The sequence below is a fragment of the Cervus canadensis genome, chromosome 13, assembly GCF_019320065.1.
Source record: "Cervus canadensis isolate Bull #8, Minnesota chromosome 13, ASM1932006v1, whole genome shotgun sequence".
NCBI lineage: Eukaryota > Metazoa > Chordata > Mammalia > Artiodactyla > Cervidae > Cervus > Cervus canadensis.
The window spans coordinates 39,364,883-39,378,670 of NC_057398.1; the positions used below are offsets into that span (position 1 = coordinate 39,364,883).

General features: G+C 42.1%; 1 protein-coding gene across 4 annotated transcripts in view; it reads right to left on the reverse strand.

The window, feature by feature from the left end:
• The window catches only part of FASLG (Fas ligand), a 63,139-nt gene that overhangs the window by 26,545 nt on the left and 22,806 nt on the right, over nucleotides 1-13,788 (reverse strand). The window contains exon 1 of one of the 4 annotated variants that reach the window (XM_043485990.1): nucleotides 8,736-9,030. The exons of the other annotated variants lie outside the window; for them this stretch is intronic. The gene's annotated coding sequence lies outside the window, so the exon portion shown is untranslated. Of the gene's footprint in view, nucleotides 1-8,735; nucleotides 9,031-13,788 lie in introns of those variants that run through there. 4 annotated transcript variants of the gene reach the window in all.

Here is a 13,788-nt window from a genome sequence, read left to right on the forward strand (position 1 = left end):
GGGTCATGTCACTTCTTGAGTTGTCACTGATGCAAGTGTAAATCTGATCATGTAAATCTGCTTCTTAAAAGTAACACTTCAGTGGCTGCCCGTTGCCTTTAGAGTAAAATCTGAGCACTTTATCATGACTTCCAAGACCCTGCATTATCTGGGCTCTTCCCAGCTCTCCAGCTTAACCCTTTCTACTCCCTTCCTCTCTCACCACACACAGGCCACACTGGCCTTTCAGTTCATCAAATGGGGCAAATTCTTCATTACCTCAGGATCTATGCCTAAGATGCTGCCTGGAAAGCTCTTTGCCCCACCTCTGCCCCACTTTTATTTGACCAGGTGCTAGAACCCTTCGATCCTAAACTACATATCACTTTCTCAAAGAGGTCTTCACTTGTCACTTCATCTAAAGGAGATAATTCCAGTTAGTATTCTCTCTCTGGGATTTTTTTCCCCCTCTTCTGGTACTTATCACTATTTGATAGGTATAGATATAAAATCACATCACATTCAACTGTATACCCAGTCCAGCACAGTGTCTGGCAACTAATATGCACTCAAAATAAATGTTGAAATTCTTTATAGGCTCCTCACAAAGTGATTTTACAGAATACTCAAATTATGTTTCACTTTCTAAATTTCCCATCAGCTTTTGGCTTTTAAACCTGAGACAAGCCAAAAGACATTTGAAATAAAACAGACTTACTACCAAAGGCACCTGTTACCATTAATAATCCAACTGGATCCCAAGCACTCATTGGTCTTTCCTGCCTCCAGATGACCTCATTTCTACCCAAAGTATGTCCTAAGAAGTCAGGGAGAGACGCCATCATCTCTCTTGCTCAAAGGTTTTAATACCATTTCATTGTATTATTATTTCTCTCAGGAGATTCATCATGTTCTCCTGCAGTTAGAACCCTGGTGGCTGACCTTGACATGGTAGGTGAGGTATGGCTCGGCTTACTGACCATATTTTCCTCTCAGTCTCTGCATGTCAACACAGCGATACATAGTGTACAACTGGGAACAATGTGGGAGGTCACACACTGGTTCCCTAAATCTTATCAGTGACCAATTGCTTTAATTTTTCAAAGACAAATGAAAAAACATTCCAAGCCAAGAATAGTGCCTGGTATTAGAGGCACTCAATAAACGTATGCTGATTATATGAATATAGATGAAGAAATTGACACTTAAATAGATTAAGGGACTTGCCTGAAGTCACACAGCCTGTTGGCATTGAGTCAAAATTCTAATCCAAAAAGGACACAGTGTAAGAGGGATTACGAAACAAGGCTGCTTTGTGAGCAGTGCTCCCAAGTATATAGGGCTGAGGGCCCACTGCCTATAGGCCAGTAAGAGACAGGATAGGACAATATCTATTAAGACTGAAAATGTCGGAAAAAATAATAAAGATCAGAGCAGAAATAAATGAAATAGACACTGAAAAAACAATAGAAAGACTAATTAAACTAAGAGTTGGTTCTTTGAAAAGGTAAACAAAATTTACAAACCTTTATCCAGACATCCAGAAGAGGGCCCAAATGAATAAAACCAGGGGGGCAGGGAGGAGAAGTTACAGGCAATACCACAGAAATGCAAAGGATTATAAGAGATTACCAGAAACAATTGAACACCAAAAAAATGGACAATCTCCCAAGATAGAACCGGAAGAAATAGAAAATATGAATAGATCAACTACCAGTAATAAAACTGAATTAGGAATTAAAAAAAAGAAAACTGGATGAGATGGCTTCACAGGTTAAATTTACCAAATATTTAGAGAAGAGTTAATGCCTATTCTTCTCAAACTATTCCAAGAACTTGGAGAGGAAGGAATGCTTCTTAACTCATTCTATGAGGGGCCAGAATCATCCTAATACCAAAACTAGCCAAAGATATCACACAAAAAAGAAAATCACAGGCCAGTATCACTGATGAACATGATGCCAAAATCCTCAACAAAATACTAACAAACCAAATTCAACAATACATTAAAAGGATCTTATACCATGATCAAGTGGGATTAATATCAGGGATGCAAGGATGGTTTAGTATCCACAAACCAATCAATGTGATATACCACATTAACATATTAAAGAATAAAAATCGTATGATAATCTCAATAAATGCAGAAAAAGTTTTTGATGAGATTTAACATCTATTTATGATTTAAAAAAAAAAAAACTCTCACAAAGTAGCTATAGAGAGAATATACCTGAACATAATAAAGGCCATGTATGACCAGCCCACAGCCAAAATTATCCTCAGTAGTGAAAAGCTGAGAAGATTTCATTTAAGATCAGGAACAAGACAAGGATGCCCACTCTCACCACTTGTATTCAACATACTATTGTAAGTCCTAGCCACAGCACTCAGACAATAAAAAGAAAGGAAAGGAATCCAAAAGGGAGAGGAAGAAGTAAAACTGTTACTGTTTACAGATGACATGATACTATACATAGAAAATCCTAAAGATATCACACAAAAAAATATTAGAACTCATCAATGAATTCGGTAAAGTTGCAGGGTATAAAATTAACATACAGATGTCTATCATATTTCTATTTCCTAACAAGAAACTATCAAAAAGAAAAATTAAGAAAACAATCCCATTTACAACCACTGCAAAAGAATAAAAATAAGTCTAACTAAGGAGGCAAAAGAATGGTACTCAGAAAACTGTAAGACACTGTTGAAAGAGATTGAAGGCAACACAAACAGATGAAAAGATAGCCCATGTTCATAAATTGGAAGAATTAATATGGTTAAAAAGAGCATACTACCCAATGTAATCTACAGACTCAATGCAATCCCCAGAAAAATATCAATGGCATTTTTCACAGAACTGGAACAAATAATTCTAAAATTTTTATGGAAACACAGAAGATCCCAAATAGTCAAAACAATCTTAAGAAAAAAAGGAGAACTAGAAGTATGCTCCCTGATTTCAAACTACACTCAAAGTTAGAGTAATCAAAACGGTATGGTCCTGGCACAAAAACAGACACATAATTCAGTGGGAAAAAAGAGATCTTAGAAATGAACCCACATTTTTATGGGTAATTAATCTATGAAAAAAGGAGGCAAGAATATATGATGGAGAAAAAGCTTCTTCAATAAATGGTGTTGGGAAAACTATACAGTTACATGCAAAAGAATCAAACTGGATTACTCTCTTAAAGTAAAAATCTCAAACTAGATTCCTCTCTCAGAGCACAAAAATAAATTTGAAATGGATTAAAGACTTAAGACCTGAAATCATAAAACTTCTAGGAAAAAACCATAAGCTCTTTGGCATCAGTCATGGTAGAATTTTTTTTCTTTGTAAATGTCCCCTCAGACAATGGAAACAAAAACAAAAATAAACAAATGGGGCTATATCAAACTAAAAAGCTTTTGCATAATGGAGAAAACTATCAACAAAATGAAAAGTCAACCTACTAAATGAGAGTGAGTAAAAAGAGATATTTGCAAAAAATATATCCAATAAGGGGTTAATATCATACACACACACACACACACACACACACACATATAACTTATACAATTCAACATCAAAAATACAAACAATCCAACCAATTGAAAATGGGCAGAGGATCTGAACAGACATTTTTCCAAACGGGCACATGAGAAGATGCTTAATATCACTAATCATCAGGGAAATGCAAGTCAAAACCTCAATGAGAAATTATCTCATACTTGTCAGAAAGGCTATTATCAAAAAGACAAACAACAAGTGCTTGGAAGGACGTGAAGAAAAGAGAACTCCCACCCATGCACTGTGGAAAGAATTGTAAACTGGTGCAGCTCCTATGAAAATCAATTTGGAGATTCCTTTAAAAATTAAAAATAACTACCATATGATCCAGCAACTCCACTCCTGGGTATTTATTTGAAGAAAAGGAAACAACTAATTCAAAAGACATAAGAACCTCTATGATCACTGCAGCCTTTTTTACAACTGCCAGGATATAGAAGTAACTTAAGTGCCCAGAAACAGATGAGTGGATAAAGAAGATATATATAAGGGAAAATTACTCAGCCATAAAAAAGAATGAAAGCTTGCCATCTGTGACAACATGGATGAACCTAGAGGGTATTAAGTAAAATAAGACACACAGAGATAGAAAAATGCTATCTGACTTCACCTATTATGTGGAATCTAAAAAACAAAGCAGGAGACAAAGACATAAAGAACAGATTTTTGGACATAGTTGGGGAAGGAGAAGGTGAGATAATTTGAGAGAATAGCATTGAAACATATTGCCTGGAAAATCCCATGGACAGAGGAGACTAGGGGGCTACAGTCTATAGGCTCACAAGAGTCGGACATGACTTAGTGACTACACCACCACCACCATGTATATTACAATATGTAAAACAGATAGCCAGTGGGAGTTTCATGTATAGTGAAGGGAACCCAAAGCTTGTGCTTTGTGACAAACCTGAGGGGTGGGGTGGGGAGGGAGGCGGAAGCGGGGATCGAGAGGGAGGGGACACATATATCTATGGTCGATTCATGTTGATGTATGGCAAAAACCATCACAATATTGTAATTATCCCCCAGGTAAATAAATTTTTTTAAAAAGCAAATGAACAAACAGAAACAGAGTCATATATACAGAGCAAAAACAGGTGGTTGCCAGAGAAGAGGAGGGTTGGGGCAGGTGAGGAGGAATTGGTAAGGGAGATTAAGTACAAAATTCTAGCTGCAAAATAAATGAGTCACACGTATGAAGTGTACAGTGAGGAGACTATAGTCAAGAATCATGCAGTATCATTGTATGCTGACATACTGTACCTAGACTTATCATGGTGACCATTTTAGTATATATAGACATATCGAATAATAGAAACTAACATAGTATTGTAGCTCAATTATACTTTAAAAGCAAACAAACTCACAGAAAAAGAGATGAGATTTGTGTTACCAGAGGCAGGGTTTTGGGGGGAGGAGAAACTGGATGAAGGCAGTCAAAAGGGACAAACTTCCAGTTGTAAGACAAATATAAGTATAAAGGATATAATATACAACATAATAAATATAATTACTGCTGTATGTTATATGTTGAGTCCTGGGTCAGGAAGATCCCCTGGAGAAGAGAACAACTTCCCACATTATTATTCTTGCCTAGAGAATTCCATGGACAGAGAAGCCTGGCAGGCTGTAGTCCATGGGGTGGCAAAGAGTCAGACACAACTGAGCAACTTTCACTTTCACTGTGTTATATATGAAAGTTGTTAAGAGAGTAAATCCCAAGAGTTCTCAACATAAGGAAACATTTTTTTTCTATTTCTTAAATTTTGCATCTATAAATGATGATGGATGTTCATTAAACTTGTGATAATTATTTCATGATGTATACAAAATGTATATAATTATTTCATGATGTATTCATAGTGATGCCAAATCATTATGTTGTACGCCATAAACATATACAATGCTATATGCCAGTTATAGCTCAATAATTAACTGGAAGTGAAAAAAGACTGGAAAGACCTAGGACTTGTGGGCTCTTTTAAGAACCCTTATTGATGTTTGAAATGCTTCTTCATATTTGTCATGGTGTCATGGTGGGTTTGTGGGAAGGTCACATGCACTAAGGACTGACTTAAATGTCAAAGTCGTTGTTTTTGTCACCCACTGTTTCCTTTGAGCGTCTAGCAGATGTTAGTCAGGGCTATGCAGCTGGAAGAGCCTTCTAACCTCAGGGTCTCATGAGAAGAAAATTTGAGCATACTGCCTCTGAGTCTGGATATGTTTCGCTATCTATTACCGATGGTGGGACAGCCACAGCCCAGTAAGTGAAGAGCCCTAGGCTTTGTACCAGTTTGCAATTTGATAAATGAGGTGCTCTCCACTGAGCTTTCTTTGCAAACTAGCGATGTCTGACCAATCTGAAACCTTACAGTAAAGTCCTAGAATCTCAATGCTGGAATAGGGGAGAGCTGACTGACTCAAGTCCTTAACTTCACAGATCTGGACCTGAGCTCAAGAGAGGTAAGAGGATTCTCCCCAAACCACAACCAGTATGGAGGAAGAACTGGGAAGAAATCCCACCCTATCTCCTGGTGCTTCCCCACCACACCTTCTACATCTGGAAATGAAACACAGGAAGCATTTGTTTCTGTTCAGTTCCATCCATACACGTCTTGAGCACCTAACAGGAGGCAAGCTGCACGGAAGGGTGAAAAGACAAAGCCATGGTCATACACAACTCCTTCAGGAGCTCCTAATTTGGTAAGTCCTGTCCCTGTGGTCATTTTCATGCTAAGTTGCTTCAGTTATGTCTGACTCCATGGGCTGTAGTCCACCATGTTCCTTTGTGCATGGAATTCTCCAGCCAAAAATACTGAAGTGGGTTGCCATTTCCTCCTCCAGGGGATCTTCCCAACCCAAGGATCAACCCACGTGTCTTATGTCTCCCGCACTAGCAGTCAGCTCTTTACCACTGAAAAGAAAAAAGAAAGAAAGTGAAGTCGCTCAGTCGTGTCCGACTCTGCAACCCCATGGACTGTAGCCTACCAGGCTCCTCCCTCCATAGGATTCTCCAGGCAAGAGTACTGGAGTGGGTTGCCATTTCCTTCTCCAGGGGATCTTCCCAACTCAGGGATTGAACCAGGGTCTCCCACATTCCAGGCAGACGCTTTAACCTCTGAGCCACCAGGGAAGCCCAACCTCAAATCCATCCAGTTTTTCCTGTTCCTCCTGGTCAACCACTTACTCAGTGTTCAGTTGGGATGGGTGGGGAGGAAAAGGGGAAGGAAAGAAACAAGGTACTTATCATGTACTATATGCTAGGTGCTGAGCTAGGAACTCTATGCTGTGCTGTGCTTAGTCACTCAGTGTCCAACTCTGCAACCCCCTGGACAGGCTCCTCTGTCCATGGGGATTCTTCAGGCAAGAATACTGGAGTGGGTTGCCATTTCCTCCTCCAGGGGATCTTCCTGACCCAGGGATCGAACCCACGTCTCCCTCATTGCAGGCAGATTCTTCACCGTCTGAGCGACCATGGAAGCAGGAACTCTATACATTACCTTATTTTACCCTCAAGCAGCCCTCCATGATAAAAATTATCTTATCTCCATTTTACAAGTGATTTGAGAGGCTAAAGAACCTATGAAGAGGCTGAGCTTAGACATGAATTCAGGTCTTCCACTGTGACTCTAGGTTTTTCCTCTCAACGCTGTCCCCGCACCCCTGCAGATTCTCACATGCCTTTAGAATGCCTTTGACAAATAAGTCCCCCTCCCCAAACACATGCCATGAAAATCCCTATTTATCATTCTAGGGAACCTGAATTCCATGTGGAAGTTTCTTGTTCTCACTTTTAAACTCCTAGTCCCCACTTCTCCATGCCTCCTGTTTTACAAGGTCTACCTGTCTCTGAAGCCACACTCGCAACCGCTTAGCTCTCCTTACCTCCCTAAATGCACTGTACTCCACGACTGAGACCTGGACTGAATACTCAGACTCCACCCCCTACTCTCCCCACCACAGGACAGACAGCCCGGTACTGCAGTCGCCTCTATCAACGGAAGAGGTAACCGGAACCCAGCAAGGCTGTCCTCTCACAACAGGAAGTGCTGGACCCCCACACCTCTACTCAGGGTTTCTGCTCCCAGAACTCTTTGCACCACCTGTGTGTGGTTCCTACATCATGTCACACGTGATTTTTTTTTCATCTCCTAGTGAATCTATCAGTCCAGCCCATTTCTTCACTCCTTCCAGTTAAATACCTCAGTCCGTTTTATCTTAGTCAAGCTGCCTGATGGAGCCCCATGTCCCCAAGTCCTGCCTGGTAAACTCTTCTTCCCTACGTCAGCTCGGACATCAGCTCCTCTGTGAGGCCTTCCCAGGCACAGTGAATCCCTCCTCCTTCAAGGTTCCTGCAGCTTGTTTATTATAGCACTTAACACACCATGTCACTGGAAATCTAGCCTATTTCCTAAACACAAGTATCTTAACTTTTGGGACACTTTCAAGTCAACTTTGCAATCTGTAGTCTCTAGCCCAGAGGCTGGCACACAGGAAATGTTCAATAAATATCCCCTGAGCATTTCTTGTATAGACAGACCTGTGGAGGAGAACTAGAACCAAACAGTAGAAGGTTCCACTTCCTCAGAGGCAGAGGGAACAACTTCTTTCCTCAGTGGAGCCCCACTGTATTTAGAGTCACAGCGCTGCAAACGCAGCACAAGCCACCCTGGGCTGGGGTCAGTTCCCAGGTCCGGGAGATTCCTAAGCTTGGGATAATGATGTGCTGGCAGAGAGCTGGGGCTCAGGCTGCACTAGATGTTCTGAGGTCCCCTCTACTCCAAAGACCATAGTTCTGTGATGAGGGAGAAGTTGGTCAGAAGATCAAAAGACAGATAGGAAAAGGTGTGGACAGAGGGAGGTGGAGGTGAAAGAGCCATGACCCAGAAGATAAAGATTTAGTGAGGAAAGGGAGGCTGAAAACTGGGGAAAGAGAAGAGACTGGAGGGACTGGCAAGAAGAAGGACAAAGAGAGGCAGAGAAGTGCGTGGACACTGGGCATGATCAGATTCCCAATATCCCGTGCCCATAAGCACAAAGTCATCCAGAAAACTAAAACTGAAATGCTGAAAGCTGCTGCTCTTGAAAATCAGTCCAAAATGGATTTAATGCCTCTCCCGCCCAAACAGGAAACTAAATCCTCAGAAAATCAACTGCAGCTGACAAAAACCAAGACCCAGAAGAACACAGTTACAGCACTTACTGCCTGGCGCCATCTGGTCCTTCCCATGTGCCATGGGCTGAGTCAGCACGCCGGAGCATCAGTCCTTAAGCAGCAAGGAGCCAGGGAGGGCAGCCCACTTCCCAGCTCTGGTGACCTAATGGCTCCATAATCCATCTACCCTCTTCACCCAAAACTTACTGCACGTTACAGGTGGTGACACTGCAGGCTGAGGTCTGGGACCAGACCGACTTCTGAACAGGAAATCACAGGAGACCTGCACTCCTGTCGCGCTGGGGCTACAGGTTGTACTGTGACTTCATACCCTTATTCTTATCAACCAGCAACCATCTGGTGCCCCCAGCAATGCTCACCGAGTGTCACACCAGGGCTTAAATCTGTACCTATAACTAAACTACATTATGATGAATAAGTTACTTAATGTTTGTACCTTTGTTGTCTAATCTGTGAAATGGGGTTAATGATGATAATAAACTTCATATGGTGATTTGATGACTAAATGAGAAAATACACAGTGAGCATCCAGTAAAACATCTATTCTCTTAACCTTTCCTAAAAATCGAATGGAATATGTCTGTAACTTTTAGAAAAGAGTATATCTGGTATGCCACTATAAAAATATTTAGCTCTCATGTCTTTTGTGAAGCAATGGGTAACTGAGAAAGTCCTTATTCAAAAAAAATAAAATAATAAATTGCAGCCAAAAGAATAGGATCCTGAGTGTCACAGAGTACCCAGATACTGAATCAGATCCTTCATGTGGATTTTCATATCAGTTCCTCAAAATAACCCAGTTAGGTTAAATAGCCCCACTGGCAATAAGGAGACCAAAGCTCAGAAAGATTAAATCATTTTTCAAAAGAGTGGCAGGGCCTGGGGTCAAACCCAGGCTGTCCATGTCCAGTGTCCATAACACACTGCATCCAGGAATGGGGTTTTCTTCCCGCATCCCTTGTGCCCCTTCCTCTCACACTCGGGCCTGCTTTGCCCGCCATTGTCTTCCCTAGGCCTGTTGCCCTGCCAGATTCTCCTTCCAGGGCCATGCCCTGGCACCCTGCCCCAGTCCCCTGGTAAATGCCCCATCAGTCTATCAAGGCACCTGCCTGGCATCTCCTGCTCCATGCTTCACCACTGCAGAGGCCAGCCTGCCTGTCTTTTTATTGCCAGCTCCAGAAACCCACCCCCATCACCATTACAGAGGTTAACCTCTGCATCTTGCTGTCCATAGCAGGTCTGTCCTGCCCCTAACAGAACTGGTTTTCATGTACACTGAGATACCTAAATGCATCCCCAGGAGGGTGACTGACCCACTGACTGAATCAGCTTCCTCTCTGCAGATACCTAACTTGTGAGAACCCCGATCCTACAATGCACTTCATCTTCACATATCACATCACTCACATATCAAGGTGATTTGACTGTACAGAAAGGGAGACCTCAGCCCTGGGTCTGGCACTCCTCGGGCTCCAGCCCTCTGAAGGTAGGGATTCCAGCTGGGAGGGCAAAGGTGCTGGGGTTTCCTTTATCTCGCAGCTCTGCACCACCCTTGTTCCCGCACGGCAAGGCCTGCTTTCACATCTGCACCCTAAGCAGCATGTGAACCTACATTCTGACAGCTGACACAGAATGCAGGTTCACACACAGGTCAGGATGTATGTGTGTGTGCACATGTGAGTGTGTTTAACAGCCTGCAATGGCCCTGCTCACTCTCCCTGGGCTCAGGTTAACCCATATCACCACACAGGACAGAGGGAGGGCCTGGAGAGGGCTGGGCAGAGAATAAAGACACAGACAAGGACCCAGTGACGGTGGCCACTGAAGCAGTTTCATTTCCCCAACACTCCTTCAATCAATTGTTTCAACTCCAACTCCGCAGAGTTGAAGAGTCGGGGGACTGTGGTGAGAGGGACACTGAGGAAGTGGTCAGAGGACGGCAGGAAGCGCTTCCTTTCATGGGTCTCAGGGGCAGAAGCTAAGCATTATGACCTCTCAGTTCAAACATCTCTTCTCCTGTCCCACAGCCCCTTTCTCCAGTTTACAGACACGTATTTTCTGTGTTCTCCATTTTTTTTTCACATCTTCCTGGACTTATGTGCTGTCTTCCCTCCTGAAGAGAGATCCCCATGCTCAAGGTCATGGAGCTGGAACTGAAATTCATCTTAGCATCCAGCCATCCGTTCATTCTTTCTTTCACTCTGTATCTACAATGTGTCTGTACCAGGCATGGACCTGCCTTGGGTTTCAACACAGTGTGATCATCCAGTATAACTTCTTAGTTGTCCAGTTGGAAATCTGAGATAAAAGACCTTTCCAAACTGAAATGAGCATCATGGCTGGCAGTATTTCATTTCCATTAATGAAATATCTCAGAATGATTAAACACGAAATAGACACAATTTCCTGTTTCCTGTGCACAAACGTCTCTCTCCCTCCCTGTCTCATATCCTCCATGTTTAGGCACGCAGGGGGCATCTGCTCATTCTTGTGGGTAGTTTCACGTCACAAGGTCAGTGGACAATTGATAGTTGGTTGACTATGTCCCAGAAACTAAGTCTAGCCCACATTGGATCTAAAGATGTCCATGACTTAGTGACATCTCTTGTCCTGAAAGAAGTGTTGAGCATTATTGTCACTAACACTCCTCTTCTTGAATCAAGCAGGAAGATGTTTTTAAAATTTAATCCTGCAGTGCCTAAGTTTTGCCATATACAAATATGGAGGAGGTTTAACCCAGAGTCTTATAGACTTGAATGTCAGCCCAAAATCAAATACTTTAGAAAGTGCAGTACACTATAGAGATAAAACATCCAAAACCTAACATTAGAGATAAGAGAACTGAAACCCAGAAAAGAAGTGAATTACTCCATAATTAAGAGCATTATGGATTTTGAGTGTCTACCAAAAATCAAATACTTCAGAAATAAAGTGGAGTACCCTAGAGAGAAAATGTCCAAACTTAACATTTATAGATGAGAAAACTGAAGCCCAGGAAAGAAGTGAATTACTCAGTCTCACACAGGTTGTGAATGGCAGAGTCAGGGCCAAAACCTCCAGTCTCCCAGCATTCATCAAGGCCAGGTACATCTGACTACAGGCTCCAAACACCCTGATCACCCTGGAGATGGGGCTCAAACCACATGACATATTGGTTCCATTCAGATAAATCTATGATGATCTTTTGTTCCCAGATGGTTTTAGAAACTTTGTTTGTCCTCACTGAGGAGCAGAGATTGTGCTTCTTGATTATTTCACTGGATTGGAAAAAAAAAAATGAAATGGTATTTTCCCTCTTGATGAACACTCTCTACAAGAAAATATCCAACTTTCTTTAAAAAAAAAAAAATACCAGCTCTTAAATGGAACCAGGAGGGTATTGAGGAATGGGAGGTGCAATTTTAAGGAATTAGATGGAAAGCTTAGATGGAAAGACATGTTTCTATAGAAACACTCTTGCATGTAGGAAGGATACAGAAATCATTACAGAGTGTCTGTGCTTGTTCACTATAATGTAATTTACCCTGTAATCATCACCCCATTTTTGGTAACAACAATCCAATTTTCTTTGAGAAATTTTCTACCCTGTCTCTGTTGTTCAGTTGTAGCTGCTTCCACCCAGATGCCATCCTGCTCCAGGGATGGACTCAGGACTCAGACTTGGTCAGTAAACCATGAGTTTTAGTGGCCTTAGTGACTGGGTCAGAGCTGGCCAACTGCCCCAAGCTAGGCTATTACTGAGCAGCTCTGGAACCTCACTGGAGCTATTAGGAAAGAAGTACTCTTGCTCTTCAGGGGTTATCCGTAACACAGAGAGGAGGCCTAGACCTGCTTGTCTAGTCATCTATGTGGCAGTGTCTAAGAGCAAAACTGAAAGAGGGGCAAAGGTAAGTACCTGAGGATATTACCAGAGTATCTGAATCTAGGGGGCCTTACTCTTGGAGATCTATCCCTAAATTTTATAAACTGCAAGGGCCATAAAATTTTCTTTGTTTCTAAGTCTAAGCCTATTTGAGTTGGGTTTCTGTCACTTAAAACCAAAAGAGACCTAATAAACACGTAACAACGAGGGTGGAGGAATGGACAGGATTGGGAGCAGAGGAAATATTTCCTTGAGGAGGTTAACTCTGGGATAGGACTTGAAGAATTATCTCCACTGATTTAATTTGATGTCTTAAAAAAAGTTTGGGTCCATTCAACTGAACGTTCATATGAAGCAAGTAAACAAGAGAAAGTGCAAATCTCTGTGACTGCTTAAAGAGAGTAAGAGCTTTAATGAAAGGGCAGTGACAATGTTTGGGGCAACTGGCCTAAGTCTTGGCAGTCCGTGAGAAGAAGAAAGGTCAACACTACCCAAAAAATTAGGGCTGCCGGGTGCCAGAGCAGAGCTCACCAGGAGAGCAGGGCTCATCCTGAGCTGACAGAGAGACCTCCACCCACCTAACCTTCCAGTGAAATTCAGTGTGAGAACATGAAACTGCTTTTGATGAGGTTTCAGCTCCTCTAACTCCCACAATGCTTTCCAGGTCCCCAGAACATAATTTGTATTTTAGAGGCACCTAAAGAAGTCTGAATCAGGGTTCATCATCAGCCACATTTTCTCCATTGCTCAAACCTCAAGGTTTTTTTGTTTGTTTTTTTATAAAAGCTATCCCTGATCTCAAGGTCCTTCCTTTTCCATGACTTCTGTCCCTCCCTGTGTTTATCCAGAACAAACAGGGTGGACACTAGTCCTTTGACAAAAGCACAACATTAGACCTTCAGGACTGATTGCAATCCTACTTTTTGGGCAGATGGCTTGAATTCTCATTGCCCCTCCTGATTGATTTCCTGATGATCATCAGCCCCATCCCACCCCACCTCACCCCCTGCATCTGAATGAAAGAAAAAACAAATTAGACTGAGGTGCCACCATAAAGCCCGGAGCCGATCAGTCATTCCATCAATATCTCTGAGCACCTGGCACCACAAACCACTGTGGGCATAAAGTGGAACACAAGCTACACCCTGTCCTCAGGGAATTTACACAGTAAACCACCAGTGGGGATCTTGTTTGTAGCTCTCAGATTATAAAATGGCT